The 7,827-nt window shown below is 30.2% G+C and overlaps 1 long non-coding RNA gene across 1 annotated transcript; it reads left to right on the forward strand.

The window, feature by feature from the left end:
• The first annotated feature begins 762 nt into the window (after positions 1-762).
• On the forward strand, positions 763-5,666 carry LOC125830619 (uncharacterized). The gene is made up of 4 exons (XR_007443151.1): positions 763-850; positions 1,915-2,015; positions 3,877-3,992; positions 5,548-5,666. It is a non-coding gene; the product is annotated as an uncharacterized LOC125830619 (long non-coding RNA).
• Positions 5,667-7,827: the final 2,161 nt, after the last annotated feature.

Raw genomic sequence — 7,827 nt, forward strand, 5'->3', positions numbered from 1 at the left:
TATCATCCTTGGAGTATGAAAATTATTTAAATTTTAAAAGTAATAAGTAGTAGGCGAGGCAAGTTACATGACATTTTTAAAAATAGTACTACGAAAAATAAAATTAATAAAAATATAAATTTAAATCTAAATATTTTAAATAGAAAAAAAAAACAGAAAAATGACAATTGCATTTTATTTTATTTTTTTGCTAAAACGTAAAGAAAAAAAACGCTAATGAAGGGTATTTAACTACTTCAACTTTTAATCTTTATGTTTCTATTTTTCTATTATATAGAAGGGTGAAGACGACCAGGACGACCAAGGGCAATTCTGAAAAATTTGATATAATTGAAGGGCAAAATAGTAAATGACTGACTATAAGCGTAGAAGCATCTTTTAATTTTCAAATGTTTTTTAAAAAAGATAATAATTTCACTCCATGATATTTTCAATTTGGAGACTGAAATCGTCTCTTTCATTCTGGGAGCTTCCAGAGTTCTTCCATTGGAGGACACACATATATACTCTATAAACGTTCATTTCATTTTCCAAGAGAAGAGAGGAGTACTATGCCAATTCTCCTTAAATAAAAAGAATTTCTTGCAATTTAAGGTATGGTTTCTTTTCAATTTCCGCTCAAATCTTCTTCTCGAAATTTCTTAGTTGATGTTGTAGATTGGAATTTTGGGTTGAGAAAACCTGAAACTGAAATTTTGGGTTGAGGAGAAGTAGGATTTTCCTTGCTATTTTCTCAGTTGTTATTGATGTTGTTTTGCTAGCAGACAAACAAGGATTTCTTCCTAAGTTATTATAATCTCTTCAAATTTCAAGATACTATTTCAATTATCTTCATCTCCGCAGTTGAATGGTACATTTTCATGTATTTTTTCTTTCAACTTTTTTCATGTTTGTAGAGAGACGATTGATTTATCTTTTTTTTAAAAAAAATTCTTATATTCTAGATAATACTTTTTCAGTTCATTCAACTTCTTAGTTGGTGATCTACGGAAAAAAAAAACTTCTTAGTTGGTGATCTACGAAAAAAAAAAACTTCTTAGTTGGGTGTTGATTATTTCAGTTCTACTCCTCATTCAATATTTGTCCAACTTTTATTCTATTTTTTCTGTTAATCTGTATGAGGGCTTTGTTATCTTATCTAAATTGATTTTTGTAATTAGATAGAGTTAAGCATGCGGTAGAAGAGGTTAGTGTGGAAGTTGGAACTTTGAATTTACATTTCCATAAATTTAGCGATAAAATAAGTTACAAAGTGTCTATCTTGATTAATGAAAGAAAAATTCGAAGCAAGTACTAACTACTAAGTAGGAGAGCATTTGCTTAAGGGCAGAACATACCATTACATTGGATGTTTATTTTTTTTAATTCTTAACTTTTATATTGCATAATGAAACTAAATGAAGATTTTTCAAGCACATATGAAAATAGGTTACGATTGGATTGAATAGATCTGATCAAAGACTTAGACAACTCTAGATTATAATTTTTTTCTTAAAAAAATTTAAACAAGAAAAATAACAAGAAGGCTTCTTAATTGGTATATGTAGTTATCTTTTTCTTTTCTAATACAACAGCTGATGCTCATTTAATTTGTTATGATTTGCGGAGAGTAAAGAAGTTTGAATGATCATATATTGTGATGTGGTTTGTTAAGTGATGAAAATATTATGAACTTTTTTCACTCATTACATAGTAATGAAAAATGCTATTTAATATCATATAATTTTATCGAAATGACCGGTAAAGAGAGTGCTAATAGCTTTTTATGATTAATATCATCGAGGCAGTGTTGAGATTAATATTGACATATCACAAAGATAGGTAAGAATAATGTGGCTTAATTTTCTCTTTGTTCAATTTGTTTTATCGTATTACTACCACAACCATTTATGAATAAGATTCTCCTACTTGTAGAATTTCAAACAAATCATAAAGGAGTTGCAGGGAGCTATAATGATTTCTTCAGCTTTCCAAACAATTCTTGGATACAGTGGGTTGGTGCCAGTATAACTTTGGTAAGAAATTCTTGTCCGACATTTATATGTATTCTTCTCTGTTGGTATGCTATACTACAAATATATGCAATCATAATTATGCAACTAATATTTGAAACCTCATGGATGCTTATTGAGTAATCAATTTTGTTGCTTATTTGGTCTTTATATTATGACATATTGTTTCATGGCATTATTAGCTTGATTCTCAGTTAAGACATTTCTCTTCACTCTATTATACTGATCAAATTATACAAGTAGATATATTAGTACGACCTATGTACATTTTGTTTTTTTGTTATATAGGTATGCCCTACAGACATTCGCCAGTGCTAAAAATAGCAATATTATATGATGTTGGATTGTATTAGAGAAAATATGAATTTAGTTTTAATTATATAGAATGGAGTGTTCTTTTGTGTGCTAATCATCGACAACAATAACCTGTGCACAATTCATTAGTAGAGACCTTAAATTTACGACTTCCTTTTTATTACATTGTTTCTTCTCATGGTCATCCTTCCCTACATGAAATCCTTTTGATTTCCCCTTCTGTGTTGTGGTTTTCGTTCTAACATTCTTCAAGCTCTCGCAATAAGCTGTCAATGCTTCCTTATTGCCCATGTTATGCAACAAAATTACATCGAACTCTTCCGAATGAACTATGAATTTTGTATAAACTATAGCTTGCTTGCTATTTATTTCTTCTTCTAAAATCCTTTTCATCTCTATGAGGATTTTTTCTCCCTCTCGGGCTTATAAGTGAAGTCCCTCTCTCATCCCTTTTCTCTATTTGAGTTGCTGTTAAACCACTTTGTCCTTTTTTTCTCCTAAGGCAGCAACTAATTGATAACATTATTGCCCAAAAACTTATTATTATTAAGGAGGAATTCCCTTGCTTCTTCCACTCCTTCCCTAAAGTTTCAAATCGGGTGTCCATTGTTATATATATACGAAGAGGGCTTACAGGAGAGTCCAAGAACCCATCGACAAGATTATTTATGCTATTCGATGAACTAATCGAGGAGTAAGTAGCATTACAAACGGAAAGGCCTTGTTCATAGGAGGAATTATGATCATTGGAAATACTAACCAACTTTGGATCAATTAGGTAACCACTACTTTCAATGACAATTCAAGTAGTACATCATTCTTAGAAAATATGTTGAAGCCTTATTTTTATATTTTATAATTTTATTGTCATTAATGTCTTAGTCGCTCGGACTCTTCACATTTAGCGTCGCACCTATGTTGAGATGATGTGGGTGATCTGGTCAATCGATTTTGGGTACTTTGACCAAATTCAAGGGAGAAATTCTGGATAAATTCAAAAAAAAAATGTAATCAAAACAAAAACTAAGGTGAAATCTAGAGAATGAAATACCTTGTATAAATAAATTTCTATTGTCACTCCCTTTACATATAAATTTCTATTGTCACTCCAAGTTTTCCACATAATATCTCATAATTTAGGTTTTATTACTCTATTTGTATTATTATTAGTCAAATCCCTGCACCCGTATCCATACATGGATCAGTATCCCTGAATCTTAAAATTTAGATAATAGAATATCCGACCTATGGATCACACCTGTATCAAACACCCGCAATGTTCAAGCAACTTAGATTAATGTAACTAACTAAGTTGAATCAGATATATAGAGAAAAAAATTATATCTCTTCTTATTGTTCACTTGACACCTGTGATCAATTTAATCCAGTATATATTTTTAGCTTGTTATTGATTATTTCCTTGGAGGGATGAGTGGCTGATAGGTCTAGATGTGCTTCATGGAATTGTGTCTTGATGCATTTAATCTTATTAACATTGTAGTAGCTTAAATAGGTGGTCATTGATGCATTTTGTTTTCGTGTTTTGCAGGTTAAATGGGATGGAATAGGACATGAGCTTGCTCTCTCATCAGTATTTGTAGTGTTGTCTGTTTATCAGCGTACAAGATTTATGAATACATACTTTTCTGTGGAAGAGATATCAAGGTAATATGCTCTAACCTTAGTCTACTATGGACTTTTATCTGTTTTTGGTTGCTTGTTATAGTGGAAATTCCTTCATGTAGTTTTTGGCATTTTTTTGGGTTCTTTTCTGGTGGAGATCTTTATCTGATACTTACTTTTACCTAATTTAGCAAGCTTATAAAATAATAGCATGTGGTTTTATATACTTTCACCTACTCCGTTGTCTATTACGTTCTTCATGTTTTCTATTGGATATCTATCAAAATTGCGAAACTATATATACAAGGACCATTATTAGCTAATCAATCTTAACTTTAAGTGGTTGGTCTCCTGCTAGTGAGCATCACAGCAAAGGCAATCGCTTTCTTGAATAAATGTTATAATTTCTATATGGTAGGTACTAGCTGGGCTTTAAGTTATGCAAATTAAATTTCATGAAAACAAATCTGAGGTTCAATAAAATCCTATTTGCTTACCAAAATATTAATACTCCTACTTAAGCTTTAAGTAAATAGGAATATAATGTTAATATCCCAAATGCAGTGCTCTTTGTTTTTTCATCATCTTCTCGTGGTAAGAACATGGTTAATATTTTTTCTCTTACACTTTAGATTATTTATATGCTTAATTGGTAGTGTTTGGTGGAGCACTATTTGTTAAGGTGTTCATGATACTTAGTCACTTTGCCTATACATGTGTGTGTCTTTGCTTATTGAATAGCATCCAAATGCTGATACGGTCTATTTTTATTTATTTTTTGGTTAGGTTAGCTAAGTGTTGTATGATGCTATGCTACTGAATTAGGAGTTACAATTGCTTGACCTCTTCTCACTCTTGCTATATCTATTAGAATATAAAGCTTTTTGACATCTTCTTTATTACACGTTTTGTATTTTTTTTTCTCTAGAAACTTGTGTTTTCTGGTGCTTTTATCCTTAAGCTTGTTCAATATGATCAAATTAAATGCTTATTAGACACTGAAATATCAATGTTCATCCAGAAGTTGTGCATGCAATTTTTTCTCTTCTTGATCAGATTGAAGAACTGCGAGGTTTAGATTGATACTTCTCTAATTGTAAATTAATGAAAGGATTATACTATGTTGAAACCTAATCTCGCCATATAGTAACTGTATTTGGGTTCTAAGTATTTTCGAGTTTCATTAGTCACTTTACTCCTCCCGTCTGTTTGCACCATTTGATGAAGTTTTGTACCCCTTTATTTCTTTGACAGTTTAAATTCTAGCCTAAGTCTTGAGTACTTCATGTGACAAAGAAGATGAGATTATTACTGATTCATCTTCATTCTAAGTCTAGAGTACTTCCTGTGACAAAGAAGACGAGGTTATTACCAATTCATCTTCATTTCAATTTTCATATGAACTATTTCTGGAGTGTATGTTTATGTGCTTTTTTTATTTTATTCCTCTCAGTCACCTGCACTTCTTACCTCCATAGAATTTTTTGTTGGAGTGGTGCTTTGTCTTCTTTGTTGCTTGTTGCATTTTAGGCTGAAACTTGATGGAAAGATGAAACAATCTTTGTCTGAAACTATTAAATTGGCTATGCATTAACAGAAGCAGCACAGGGTGGACTGAAGAGATGGATTGGGCTATAGTACATGCCACAAGTAAAGCAATGCAAGCTGAAGTATATAGAATGAACCTATCAGGTGCAATGTATTTTATTTGGCAAGAGAGGAACTGTAGAATTTTTCAGCATAAGGAGATGACCACAGAGGTGATCATCAGAAACATCATACGAGAAATCCATTGCAGAGGGACTGGCTGAATTTATGCTTAGATTTAATTTTTATCTATAGTATAGTAGAGGGACTGGCTGAATTTATGCTTAGATTTAATTTTTATCTATAGTATAGTAGAATAGTGGTTATTTATTTAAGGTAGATGAGCTTTGAGATTGGGATTATGTCCATGTCTTGAGTTTCAAATCCGTACATATTGACATATTTGGTAATAAAAATTACAGTTACCAAAAAGTATTTGTCTGAATTTAACATGATTTTTTTACCATTCATTGATCTTTTAAATTTGAACCTTGACTTTCTAGAATTATTGAAATTAGACATTTCATCCTCATTTCAAATGTAACAAGTGATTTTGATCAAAGACGATCCAGAAGTAAGTTGTGATGTAACAAGTGATTTTGATCAAAGACGGTTCAGAAGTAAGTGATCACAGCTGAAAGATGCATCTATTATTGTCTGATTTATAAATACTATATGAATGTAATTAGTACTCCTATATATATGTTCAACATATAAGGCCTATATTATGACATTCACGTGAATAAGGGGTCGTTTTTGTTAGGAAGGATAACATCAAATAGTCTTCGCTATTCTTTATTTTTATGACAATTCTTCATATTATTCTATTAAAAATTACACTATATAAATATAATTTAAAATTATTTTATGATAATTCTTCATATTTTACAATTAAAAAATTGCACTATAAAAATATAATTAAAATATTATATTATAAATATAGTGTAATTTTTATGTTTATTTATATTTTGATTTTCATAAATTCTCTTTTACTTTAACAAACTAAGATGAAAATTCTATGTTTAGTACATAAGAACAAGAATTTATTTTCAAATATATATGGTAGCATCATGGGAATGCGCACAAATAATTTGAAAGTTTAATTTTTAAAAATGCATAACTAAAACTTGTAAAGAACATATAAAAAAAAACTAAATAAAATGAATGGTATTTTTTTATAAACAAATAATTTGTTCTTAAAATTTACGCAATGCATATTATTTTGTATACAATAAACCAAACAAGCAATAAGAAATAATCGCAACATAACTTATCCCATCATGATTACTCTCATTATAACTTGTATTTTTTTTATAAAAAAAAATCGACCCCTAAATAACATATTTGGCAGCTATATTATATTCAAGATAGTAATATTGTTATTTATTGAAATGTAGTTTTATTTAATACGCAACAAATAATATGTAATGGTGTTTCTATGGAATTTGATCATTTATACTCTACAATATTATGCCCCTAATAATACTAAGCGTTGGGCCCGTGATAGCATGGGCAAAACTTATCTAGTCTATTATATATATTTCTATTATATAGAAAGGTAAAGCCGACCAGACGACCAAGGGCAATTCTGAAAATTTTGATATAATTGAAGGGCAAAATAGTAAATGCCTGGCTATATGCCTAGAAGCATCTACTGAACAACCCAGAAAAGGACTTATTTCTAGAAACATCCATAGCTCGTCCACCTCTCAAAAATGGTCTCTTACTCTTCATAGCGGATTACACTTCAGGTTTGCCTAATTCTTCATTCGTTTTTTCCTTCAGTTCATCTCAAAAACTTTATTCTTTATCCAAAATTCAGGTTTGCCCAATTCAAGACTTAGTAATAAAATGATAAATATAGAAATATTCATATGTAGCCGCTTCTTCTTGCTTTCTTTGTTCAATTATCATAGTTTTTTCATTTGAGATTTAGAAAAGTGAAAACCTAAAATGGAGATAAAGTTTATTTTTTGTTTATGAAATATCAAAATTAGAGTACATCCTTTACCTGAATGGAGATTAAGTTTTTTACCATGAAAAATCGAAATTATAGCATATCACTTTGCTAATTTGTTGTTATTTGGGGGAATTCGTTGATGGAGCAGGAGCTTAAAGAAAGATCGTCATCATATTATAGTGTTCTTACTTCTTAGTGTTAATGTAGACCCTTTTGAAAGCGGAAAATAAAAAGCTAGCAAGGGTGTGATGGAGTTTACATTTTGTCCTAATTGTATTCTAATTATGAGAATAGTTTTGTTGTGTGTTTGGATTTGGTTGCTAACTAAAT

The sequence above is a fragment of the Solanum verrucosum genome, unplaced genomic scaffold (assembly GCF_900185275.1).
Source record: "Solanum verrucosum unplaced genomic scaffold, falcon-dt-bn FXZP01000027.1, whole genome shotgun sequence".
NCBI classification, from domain to species: Eukaryota; Viridiplantae; Streptophyta; class Magnoliopsida; order Solanales; family Solanaceae; genus Solanum; species Solanum verrucosum.